General features: G+C 38.6%; 1 pseudogene; it reads left to right on the top strand.

The window, feature by feature from the left end:
* The first annotated feature begins 11034 nt into the window (after positions 1–11034).
* LOC133048842 (large ribosomal subunit protein uL3-like) lies at positions 11035–12209 on the top strand (annotated as a pseudogene).
* The last annotated feature ends 496 nt before the right edge of the window (positions 12210–12705 follow it).

Genomic DNA, 12705 nt, shown 5'->3' with positions numbered 1-12705 from the left:
CCCTCTAGTGATTTCATGCTTCCTTTTCCCCCTAATTAAAAAAAAAAAAAAAAGAATCAATGCTCAAATTTGTAGCAAAGGTGAGAAAATACTTCTGCTATGGCAAACTTGATACTAATTTTGGTATTAATTAGAGAAACCTAGGAGGAGTTCTACACTTCAAATTTCTCTCGCTGCATAGAAAATTTAAGTCAACACCGCTGGAGTCCCTTCTATTAATACCATCCCAACTTCATGTTTAATAAGGAACCAAATCATAACCTTAGCCTATAATTTCAGACTACACTCTAAGTTAAACTTTACGGAGACAATTTAGATGGTCCATTTTTGCCATAATCCCAATAATGAAGTCAACTGATCAAAGACAACTAGAAATCCGCAGTCATACAGTTTAGGTTTATTTAGCCTTCTGCAGTGACTGAGAGCGTGTACCAGAGGAACCATGGGAATCTCAGCACCAGGGAGTCTGAAGGGGTATATCACAGTGTTTGTGTTTATTCCGGGTGATTTTAAGGCAAATGTATGGAAGTAGGTGTCAACTTAGATTGAGTGCCATTAGGAAGTGAAGACAGTGTGCTTCTTGGTTATCTCAGTAATTTTTTGTCTGAGAATCCTGAAAATCAAAGAAGAAGTATAGTTGCCAAGGGTAGAGAAATACTAACCACTGAAATTTGGCCAGAAGAAGGAGGCTTACTAGTGCTGTTACTATTACAAGTTTTGGTTGCTTAGGGTATGTCTTGTTCCATCATGGTTACAGAGAGACTTTTTTGAGTGTTATTTATACTCCATAAATATCCGTTAGAAACACAACATCCTTATTGAGAACTCCTAGCTGCCAGTTTCTAAGGTCAGTCAGTCAGTTCAGTCGCTCAGTCATTGTCCGATTCTTTGCGACCCCATGGACTGCAGCACACCAGGCTTCCCTGTCCATCACCAACTTGTGGAGCTTGCTCAGACTCATGTCCATTGAATCAGTGATGCCATCCAACTACCTCATCCTCTGTTGTCCACTTCTCCTCCTGCCTTTAACCTTGCCCAGCATCAGGGTCTTTTCCAATGAGTCAGTTCTTCGCATCAGATGGCCAAAATATTGGAGTTTCAGCTTCAACATCAGTACTCCCAATGAATATTCAGAACTGATTTCCTTTAGGATTGACTGGTTGAATCTCCTTGTAGTCCAACAGACTCTCAAGAGTCTTCTCCAACACCACAGTTCAAAAGCATCAATTCTTCAGTGCTCAGGTTTCTTTACACTTCTAAGGTAAGTTTCCCCTTTCTTATGAAACATTCTAATTATTTATAACTATTACTTTTAAAAAATCATGTGATAAAACTATAAAGGTGATCACTTTTTATGGAAGAATGGGGTTTTGGAAGTCCCTGCTCCATCTTTCTGTTACTTACCCACTACATCATTTTCAGAATTTCCTTTATATTAAAATAACTGCAATTGTTACAGGTGTAGAAACAATCTATGATAAACCTATTTTTCTTCATGTAAAATATTACTAGCTTCATGATTTGAAAATAATTAAAACAAAATAAAGTGATTTACCTATATTAGGTAGGAGGCATAAAATAAAAGTAAATAGGAAAAAATACATGAATAAATTTAAAATCTTTTTTTGCCAAAAAAAAAAAAAAAAAAAAAAACAACTAGACCAGTCATGAGGAGTTTGTGACTGCTTCATCTAACATAAACCTACTCATTATGAAGGCAAGCTTATTCTTTCTAACTCAGATCTTTCAGTTCAGTTGGTCAGGAAAACACCTAGAGACAGGAAAAAAAAAAATGATCTAAGATCCTGTTTCTCTGGCATAAGCAAAAGCAGAATGCTTGGTAACAGAAGTCTAGGGTTCAAATTGAAAATCTCCTATTCATCTTGGGAATTTCTCTTTCAGGTAGGGTTTCATAAATACTTATCATACTACAGCTCCATCTAGATGTAATAATTACTCATGTGATATTGCACTGTATAGATCTTGGTACAATAAATCCCTTATCTTATGTAAATGTAGACTGAGGTAGTTGTTTTTATTTTTTAGAACTCAAAATATAGGAAATTAACTGGTACAAATCAGGAAAAAGAAGGATTGCTCATGTCAAACTTGCCTCATTTAGAACAGGCACTGGGATTCACCAGCCAGTGCTAAAAAATGGTGAACCAAGCATGACTTAAATACCTGAGGATGTGAAAAGGAACCAGGCACTTTTGACCAAAGGACCCTGAGTCACATTTGGAGTGTGTTGTGTGTTCCTCCATGGCACACTCTTAAGAAGTGTGCCCTAAAAGGAAGCAGAGATGGGGATGTGATGGAGAATATGCGTGGGTCCAATATTATTGGAAGCTACTAACTATAAATGACATTTTCCCATGAATATCAACTTCTCTGATTCAAGACATACTCACACACTGATTTAAATCCCAGAAATAATAAAAATTTCTAAGAGAAAAAGAGAGCTTCAACAATATTGAGTAGGAAACTAATTATTTAGGGCACTTTTCTATCTTAGACAGTGGTGTTCATCTGGCAGTTTTGTTTTGAGTTTCTCATCATTCCACTAAAGTAGAATATACATCTTTTTGATCCTTCTGATCAAGAATTCTATTTTACCAGAAAGGAAGTTCAAGAATGGGCTATGGAAGCTTACATTCAGGATCAGTCATACCAATGAATATTCAGGATTGACGTTCTTTAGGATTGACTGATTTGATCTCCTTGCTATCAAAGGGACTCACAAGAGTCTTCTCCAAAACCACAGTTCAAAAGATTCAATTCTTTAGCACACAGCTTTCTTTATGGTCCAGCTCTCACATCCATACACGATTGTGGAAAAACCATAGCTTTGACTAGACGGACCTTTGTCAGCAAAGCAATGTCTCTGCTTTTTAATATGCTGTCTAGGTTAGTCATAGCTTTTCTTCCAAGGAGCAAACATCTTTTAATTTCATGGCTGCAGTCACCATCTGAAGTTATTTTGGAGCCCAAGAAAATTAAGTCTGTCACTGTTTCCTTTGTTTTTCCATCTATTTGCCATGAAGTGATGAGATCGTATGCCATGATCTTAGTTTTTTGAATGTTGAGTTTTAAGTCAAATTTTTTCACTCTCCTCTTTCAATATACAGTTAAGATTTTAGAAAGCCCTGGACCTAACAATCATAATGGTGGGTATATTAATTAAGACTCATTTTAGTGATGAGTTTAGAAACTCACACTAAGAAGGGGAAGCAAAAAGGAATGTAGTGCTTCACATGACTAGAATGTCTGGAGATTAATCTTGAAGAACAGCTGGGACTCAAATAATATTCAACCTTGGTTTCTCTGTGTATCTCCTTTATCCACTTTTTTCTGCTTCTAATTTTCTCTGTTTCATCTTTAACCTTGGTTAGGTTCACTACACACTGAAGTCCTATAGTCACCAGTTACCCAAGAGTCTCTTCCTTCCAGTTTACCAATGTATTGGATGCTCTTGGTGCTCTGCCGATAATCCCTTGGCACTTGTAGTTCCTATGCATGCTAGTGGCTTCTTTTTTTTTTTGAAGAGGAGGGTTTTATTAAGGATCTTGAGACACAGACAGGGAGATCACAGTCCCTGCAAATTCCCTAAGCTTGGATACAGGATCTCTGCCTATCTCTGCTCAGCTGTGTGCATCTCAGTAAGTTCTCTCCCCAACACCCAGTCTCCCTTTCCCTTAGAAAATTCCTTGTTCCTTTGGTGAAAGAAGGAAAATAAAGGAGATGGAGGCTGCTTCATCTTGTGCCTGGACTTTCAAAATTCTGCTTTCATCATTTTTGCAGAAATGGTTTTGTCTTCTTTGATTGATGCCAGCCAATCCAGAAAATTCTTTGAGGGCTACTCTTTCATGTCAAAACATAGTTATCAAGATGTTTTGTTAAATGCAATTCTTTCTCTAAGAGTCAGAGTTTACTCTTCACTAATCAATCTTAAGCCTTCTCTTCCTGATAACTGCTGACCTTTGCTCAGATCTTGCACATTTTTCTAAAGGTACCAGGGGCTAGACAGAAATTAGGGCAAAATCCTGGTTGAGTCTTTTACTGGCAAAATGTCTAGAAAGGTGCAATCTATGTTCACATTGTAGTTTCTCTCTTGCCAGCCTGTACTCCATGCCCAATTGTAACTGAGCAGGATGCTATGGGGCCTTCCTGGGACAAAATCTTTACCCATTCCTCTCTGCTTTAGCTCCTCTCTGAAGTATCTAAATAACAGTATTTGATGCACATTTCCTGAGTCACAGATATGAACAGTTACAGATATGAACCCCACCACCACCACCACCACACGCTAGTGGCTTCTTATCCCAAGCGTCTGCAGTCTCTCTACCTGGGGGCCTTCTGTGGCAGCTGGAGCAAGGGAAGCCTGGAAGTATGGAGCAGTTAACAGCCCTGGAGCAACCCTTCACTTCAAGATTTGTTTTATACTGTTGCCAAGAAGTTCTCAATGGGATTGAGCTTCCATTTCCCAAAGCTATCACCTGTTCATTTGCACACCCTCAAATGATTCTTTTTCCTTTCATGATCATTCCCGGTACCCCACCAGTGTTTCTTTGGATAACCTCTCAAATAAATTAATTTCTTTTAAATGTATGCCTTAGAATCTGATCTTGTAGAAATCCAACCCAACACAAGCAGCCTCAAAAGACAAATTTTCTTCTGTTGTATATACTAGAGAAAGATGCTAAGTCTGGGGTACTTTGAAGGGCTGGGTCTAAGTCACACAACCAGCCTTTTGCTAAGGGAAGAACCAATGTGTGTGTATGTTTGTTACATAAATGAATGTGTCTCTTATCCAAGAAATAATACATACAGGACAAGGAAAATACGATATTTTCACAAGTGTTTGGCACATCTCATGAGTGGAAAACAATTGTATGAAGCAGAGGATAAGAAATATCTATTTCTGGCTTACAGGGGACAGCAATCAAATTATTAAGTAACTACTCACAATCTCCACAACTGTTTTTCTAAATTAAAATAGCCCAGTATCAAATATAACCTATTTTAGTTATTAATTTTATACATGAATCCTGACATTCAATTACATTTCTATTGTAACATGAATATTAAAAATCATCATGTGTAATATTATAAATTCCTATAGGCTATGGGAAATATATTTTTATTATTATTTTTGTTTTAAAAATATGTGAAGATTCTGATGAAAATCAGACATAAGGGAAAGAATACTTGTAAATAGGATGTATAGATTCTGATAGATTTGTGGAAAAGCTACTTTTAACTAACTTTTTTTTTTTTTAACTAACTTTTTAAACATCAACTCTAGTGGAAAGCACTACCAGTGTGCTATATGCATTGTTGCCCTTGATGGAAATACAAAAACACTAGAATTTTTTCTTCTTCTTCTTTTTTTTTTTTTTTGCTTTTGAAGTCTGAGTCAAATAGTACACTCTGAAACTTGTCTCCATTGAAAAGGCACTAAATCCTGGTGTGTAATCCATCTGTGGGGTTCATTCTGGAGTCAGACACAGGAGTAGAAGCATATAATTACCAGAATCACTTCTCACTGAAAATGTTACTTTGGATTGGAGGGGACAGAGAGTCAGATAAGTATTCTAAGATGTGTATGTATCAGGAAGGAGCTACTCAGCATTGAAATCAAGCCTACAACAGAAAATAGCCACATGTGAATAATGATGACTACTGGGGACTTTCCTGGTGATGCAGTGGATAGGAATCCATCTGCCAATACAGGGGACATGGGTTCGATCCCTGGTCCAGAAATCCTACAGGCCACAGAGAAACTAAGCCCATGTGCCCTAAGTACTGAGCCCGTGCTCTGGAGCCTGGGAACCACAACCACTGAAGCCCTCATGTCTAGAGCCCATGCTTCACAATAAGAGAAGCCACTGCAGTGAGAAGCCCATGTACCACTAGAAAGTAGCCCCCACTCTCCACCACTAGAGAAAGCCCATGCACAGCAACAAAGACCCAGAACAGCCAAATAGTAATAATAATGACTATCATTTGAAGCAGAAAATGTATCCTTGTTAATATCAATACATTTGCTGGCTAATAAAGCAATGGGAAGCCACAGTCATTGGATATCACTGGGAGAAGCTCAGTATATTCAAGTTCATCTCTGAAAGCTTGATAACTATTTTGTTAAAGAATGCTTGTGATGATACAGTCAGTGCAATTCATACTCAGCACTAGGATAATGAATTCGCTCCTCTGACACTAGTTGTCCTATCTGGAAAGAATCCTGGCTCCCAAGGGTAGACATACGAGGAAGTTCTGGAACAAAATTCTGTGCTGTGTGCTTCTCATCTACAATGTCATGACATCCCAGGCACAGGTTACTGAACAGAGTACAGATTTAACAGAGTAGAAAAGCTATCATTATTTCACTTATAATACAAAACAAACAACATAAACAAAAAAACTCTACGTGTTAGAAGAAACAGTATAATCCTTTTGGATACCATGGGATGAGTAGCACTTTTCTGAGTGAATACTATTAAAGGGGAAGTAAATGATCATCTTATAAGTATGAAAAGAAAGTGGAAATTATGCAAAAGGCAATCAGATTTACCTTTCCTACTTGAATTTCTTTCAATTTATAGCTATTGTTTTCACAGCCCTCAGTAGAGAAGGGAGGATCCCTCAGGAAGATTCCCTAGAGAAGGAAGTGGCAACCCACTCCACTATTCTTGCCTGGAAAATTCCATAGATGAAGGAGTCTGATGGGCTACAGTCCATGGTGTCAAAGAGTTAGACACAACTGAAGTAACTTATAACACACAGTACACCATTGCTATTTCAATTTCTATAACATTCTATGTCTTACTGTCACTTAGGGGTAAGGGACGCTGTTTATGATCAGCTTGACAGTTTGGGGACAGTGAAGATATAAAAAGTTGGGAATATTTTATGCTTGAAGGATTAACAACACTGTATTTGTTAAATTAAAACAAAACAAATGTTTTTAATATGAGAGATAAGCTATGATTTCCCCCACAGACCTTCAGGAAGAGGATCAGATGGGCTCCCAGGACAGATGTGATCAAGAGGTAATTTTGAGGAATTTCAAGTTCTTTGGTGACTTTCCAAATATTTTCTAGGTTACTACTTGAGGAGATATTTATATAAAGACTAATAGAGAAAATGAGAGGAACAAGCCAAAGAATTAGGGGAAAAAAAAGAATGACAGCTGCATGGAGAAGCACACTCCTCTTTACTCTGAAAGGCTGAGAAGAGCAATGGCATAAAGCTCTGCATGACTGAAAGTGCACTAAAAAGAATACTCAAGATGTGAGCTTCAACAAGCAATATCACCAGACTGATCCAATGTATAAAATCTGAGAGTTCAATAAGGAGGTCTTCAATGTTCCTTTCAGCCTTAATCTCTGTAATTCCTTTTCTTTTGTAGGCTACAGGGAATTTAAAATAAAATGAACATATTTCATGAAGCTGCTGAGTCAAATAAGCCATTTTGGAAAAAATCTTCTTGATGCTCTATACCTTCTGAAGAAATGAAGAGTACCTTCACTTTGCTTTAGGGTGATTTTACAGGGAGTTGATGCAGATATGCAGCCATGAAATTAAAAGACACATACTCCTTGGAAGGAAAGTTATGACCAACCTAGACAGCATATTAAAAAGCAGAGACATTACTTTATCAACAAAGGCCGTCTATTCAAGGCTATGGTTTTTCCAGTAGTCATGTAGAGATGTGAGAGTTGGACTATAAAGAAAGCTGAGCGCCGAAGAATTGATGCTTTTGAACTGTGGTGTTGGAGAAGACTCTTGAGAGTCCCTTGGACTGCAAGGAGGTCCAACCAGTCCATCCTAAAGGAGATCAGTCCTGAGTGTTCATTGGAAGGACTAATGTTGAAGCTGATAAACTCTAATACTTTGGCCACCTGATGAGGAGAGCTGACTCATCTGAAAAGACCCTGATGCTGGGAGGGATTGGGGGCAGGAGGAGAAGGGCATGACAGAGGATGAGATGGTTGGATGGCATCACCAACTCGATGGACATGAGTTTGGGTAAACTTCGGGAGTTGGTGATGGACAGAGAGGCCTGGCGTGCTGTGGTCCATAGGGTTGCAAAGAGTAGGACACGACTGAGCGATTGAACTGAACTGAACTGATGCAGATATGATCAAACATCACACCACCATGCGGTGTGCCTTCTAGCCTCCTTTCCAACAATGCTGAACTTCAGAAATAGCTAAAAAAGGAAAGCATTTTCCTTGTGTTCAGGTAGTAAAACTGAAACTCATAATGTCAGGATTTTTTTGAGATTTGGCATTGAGTTGAAATGTAGCCTAAGATAAATTAGTCATTGGTTTATGTCAGTGATTTTATTCACATGCATACTTCGAAGTTAGTCCTTATCTGCTTCTGTCTTTGGCACACATACGAAGGAGATTGGAAAGACAGTCTGTGAAAGGCCTTGAGCTGCAGCAAGGCAGAGGTACACAAACATAAGGCTGTTTGTAATCATCATTATGCTGCTGTTTATTTTTGCTGAGTGACTCCATTTGACTCATAAACTCAACATTCCAGCAGTAAAAGCAAATGTACTTTCTCCTTGGAAATTCACTTCATGTGTTTTTAGGGAAGGCAAGATTACCCACTGGACAAAATTTCAGAAGGTACAATTTCACATGAGTACTCATGGTTTTTAGCTGAAGAAGCTATTTAAAGTTTTGCTTTCTAATTTTTTTTTCTGACATTCAAATCTTATTTCAACTAAATGTTAAAACAGTATCAAACATACTTTTATCGGCAGGTTTCAGACTTGAAAGATAAAAGGGAGAAAGAAAAATAATGATCAGTAGAAAATTGTATATTACCAAGATTAATATATAAAAATTGGCTGCATTTCTTTATACTAACAATCAAATATCAGAGAGAGAATAAAAAAAAAAAAAAAACACCTAAATTGCATCATAAAATACTTATGAATAAACTTGACCAAGGAAGTGAAAGACTTATATATTGAGAACTATGAATCATTAATAAAGAAAACTGAAAATTATTCAAAGAAATGGAACAATAACCCATGCTCTTAAACTGGGAATAATATTGTTAAAAGGGCCACACTACCCAAAACAATCTACAGATTTATTGAGATCCCTCAGTCAAATTACCTCTTTCATAGAACTAGAACAAATCATCCCCAAATTTACCATAAAAGAACCAGAATTGCCAAAGCAATCCTGAGGAAAAGGAAGAAAATTGAAAGCATAATCTACCCAGACTTCAGAAAATACTGCAAAGCAACAGTAATCAAAACAGCATGGTATTGGCCCAAAAACAGATATATGGATCAATGGAACAGAATAGAGTCTAGAAATAAACCCACACACCTAGAGTCAATTAATCTTTGACAAAAGAGGAAAGAATATATAATGGAAAAAAAGACAGTCTCTTCAGCAAATGATGTTGGGAGAGTTAGACAGCAAGCAGTATGTTAATCAAAAAAGTTAGAACATACTCTCACACCATACTCAAAAATAAATTCAAAACAGCTTAAAGACTTAAACAGAAAACTATACTGTAAAACTCCTAGAAGAGGATACAGGCAAAATATTATGACATAAATTATACCAGTGTTTCCTTAGGTCAATCTCCCAAGGCAATAGAAATAAAAGAAAAATAAGTAAATAAACAAATAGGGCCTTACTAAACAAAAGCTTTTGCAAAGCAAAAGAAATCATAAACAAAATGAGAAAGAAAACCCACAGAATGGGAGAAAATATTTGCCAATGATGTGACCAACAAGGGATTAATCTCCAAAATATACTAACAGCTCATGCAGCTCAACAGCAACAATAAAAAAAAAACCCAGTTGAAAAATGGGTAGAAGACGTAAGTAGATATTTCTTCAAAGAAGACAAACAGATGGCTAACAGGCACATGAAAAGATGGTCAACATTGCTAATTATTAGATAAATGAAAAACAAAAATACTATGAGGTATCACATCATACCAGTCAGAATGGCCACCATCCAAAAAAAAAAAAAATCTGTGAACAATAAATGCTGGAGAGGGTGTAGAGAAAACAGAACCCTCTTACACTGTTGGTGGGAATGTAAACTGATGTAGCCACTACAGAAAACAGTATGGAAGTTTTTCAAAATACTAGAAATACCTTTAGACCATGAAATTTTTGCACCTTGTTTTATGTCCCTGGATATGTTCCACTGTCTCCAAGTTTATAATCCATGGAATGCTGAATAGAATTTGCACCCTACTGTTGTGTGAAAATTATATAAATCTTAATTATTTGGATTGGGTAACAGTGTTTTTAGGTCTACTATATCCTTCTACTTCTCTGTATATTCATTCTATTAATTTGTGTGAGTTTGATATTGAAACTCCAACTAAAAAATCTTATTTTATTTACTTAAAAAATTGTAATATGTAATGGAACTATATGTAACCAGTTTCTGTTTTCCAAGTCTCCTATAAATGTGTTATCAAACTTTTATAATTTAAAAACAATTATTTTTTGCCCACTCCTGGACAAAATTCTAATTCCAAAAGATCCATGCCCTCCTACAGTCACAGCAGCACTATTCACAATAGCCAAGACACAGACAAAACTTAAATGAACTTTGACAGATGAATGGATAAAGATGATGGGGTACATATACACAGTGGAATACAACTCAGTCATAAAAATGAATGAAATAATCCCATTTGAAGCAACATGGATGGACCTAGATATTATCATACAAAGTGAAATAAGTCAGAGAGACAAATACCATATAACACTTACATGTGGAATCTAAAATATGACATAGATGAACTTATCTATGAACAGACTCACAGAAACAGAGAATAGACCTGTGGTTATGAGGGGCTGGGGGTAGGGGAGGGGTATATTGGGAGTTTGGGATTAGCAGATGCAAAGTATTATATACAGAATGGATAAACGATGATGTCCTACTATATAGCACAAGGAACTCTATTGAATATTCTGTGATAAACCATAATGGAAAGTAATACAAGCTCTACCAGTATCTTCCAACAGGCAGGATGTCTCACAGGGAGTTCTCTGCTCCCAGGCACAGGTCCCTGGGCTTCCTGCCTCAGAAGCACAGCAGCCGGCACCATGGGAAGGTGAGGAGCTTCCCCAAGGATGACTCTTCCAAGCCCCTGCTCCTCACCACCTTCCTCGGCTACAGGCTGGCATGACCCACATTGAGAAGGAAGTCAATAGGCCAGGGTCCAAAGTGAACAAGAAGGAAGTTGTGAAGGCTGTGACCATCATGGAAACTCCACCATGTTGACTAGGGCATCATGGTCTATGTGGAAACACCCCAAGGCCTCTGGACCATCAAGACCATCTTTGTTGAGCATATCAGTGATGAGTGCAAAAGGAGCTTCTATAAGAATTGGCATAAATCTAAGAAGAAGGCCTTCACCAAATACTGCAAGAAGTGGCAGGACGTAGATGGCAAGAAGCAACTTGGGAGGGACTTCAGTAGCATGAAGAAGTACTGCCAGGTCATCCATGTTATCACCCTCACCCAGATGCTCCTGCTTCCTCTGTGCCAGAAGAAGGCCCACCTCATGGAGATTCAGGTGAATGGAGGCACTGTGGCTGAAAAAGTGGACTGGCCCCATGAGAGGTTACAGCAGCAGGTCCCTGTGAACCAAGTGTTTGGCCAGGATGAAACGATTGAGGTCATTGGGGTGACCAAGGGCAAAGACTACAAAGGGGTCACCAGCCATTGGCACATTAAGAAGTTGCCCCATAAGATCCACTGAGGGTTGTGCAAGGTTGCCTGTATTGGGGCATGGCATCCTGCCCGGGTGACCTTCTCTGTGGCTTGGGCGAGGCAGGAAGGATACCATCACTGCACTGAGGTCAACAAGATCTACAAGATTGGCCAGGGCTACCTCATCAAGGATGGCAAACTGATCAAGAAAAATGCCTCTACTGATTATGATCTGTCTGACAAGAGCATCAACCCTCTAGGTGGCTTCGTCCACCACGGTGAAGTGACCAATGACTTTGTCATGCGCAAAGGCTGTGTGGTGGGAACCAAGTAGCAAGTGCTCACTCTGAGCAAGTCCTGGAGATCGAACTCAAGTTTATTGACACCACCTCCAAATTTGGCCATGGCAGCTTCCAGACTGTGGAGGAAAAGAAAGCCTTCACAGGGCCACTTGACAAGGACTGAATTGCAAAGGAAGAAGGGGCCTAATGAAACAGATTGTACAGCTGGTAGAATCTCAATAAAATAATTTTCCAGTGGGGAGGGGGAAGAAAATAATATGAAAAAGTATATATGTCAGTCAATCAGTTCAGTCACTCAGTCGTGTCCAATTCTTCACGACCCCATGAATTGCAGCAGCCAGGCCTCCCTGTCCATCATCAACTCCCGGAGTCACCCAAACCCATGTCCATTGAGTCAGTGATGCCATCCAACCATCTTTTCCTCTGTCATCCCCTTCTCCTCCTGCCCCTAATCCCTCCCAGCATCAGGATCTTTTCAAATGAGTCAGCTCTTTGCATCAGGTGGCCAAAATATTGGAGTTTCAGCTTCAACATCAGTCCTACCAATGAACACCCAGGACTGATCTCCTTTAGGATGGACTTTTGGATCTCCTTGCAGTCCAAGGGACTCTGAAGAGTCCTCTCCAACACCACAGTTCAAAAGCATCAATTCTTTGGGTGTGTGTGTGTGTGTGTGTGTGTGT

This window comes from Dama dama, chromosome 29, assembly GCF_033118175.1.
Source record: "Dama dama isolate Ldn47 chromosome 29, ASM3311817v1, whole genome shotgun sequence".
Lineage (NCBI taxonomy): Eukaryota > Metazoa > Chordata > Mammalia > Artiodactyla > Cervidae > Dama > Dama dama.
The sequence above is the reverse complement of the archived record's forward strand: the minus strand, read 5'-3'. Positions and strand labels throughout refer to the sequence as shown.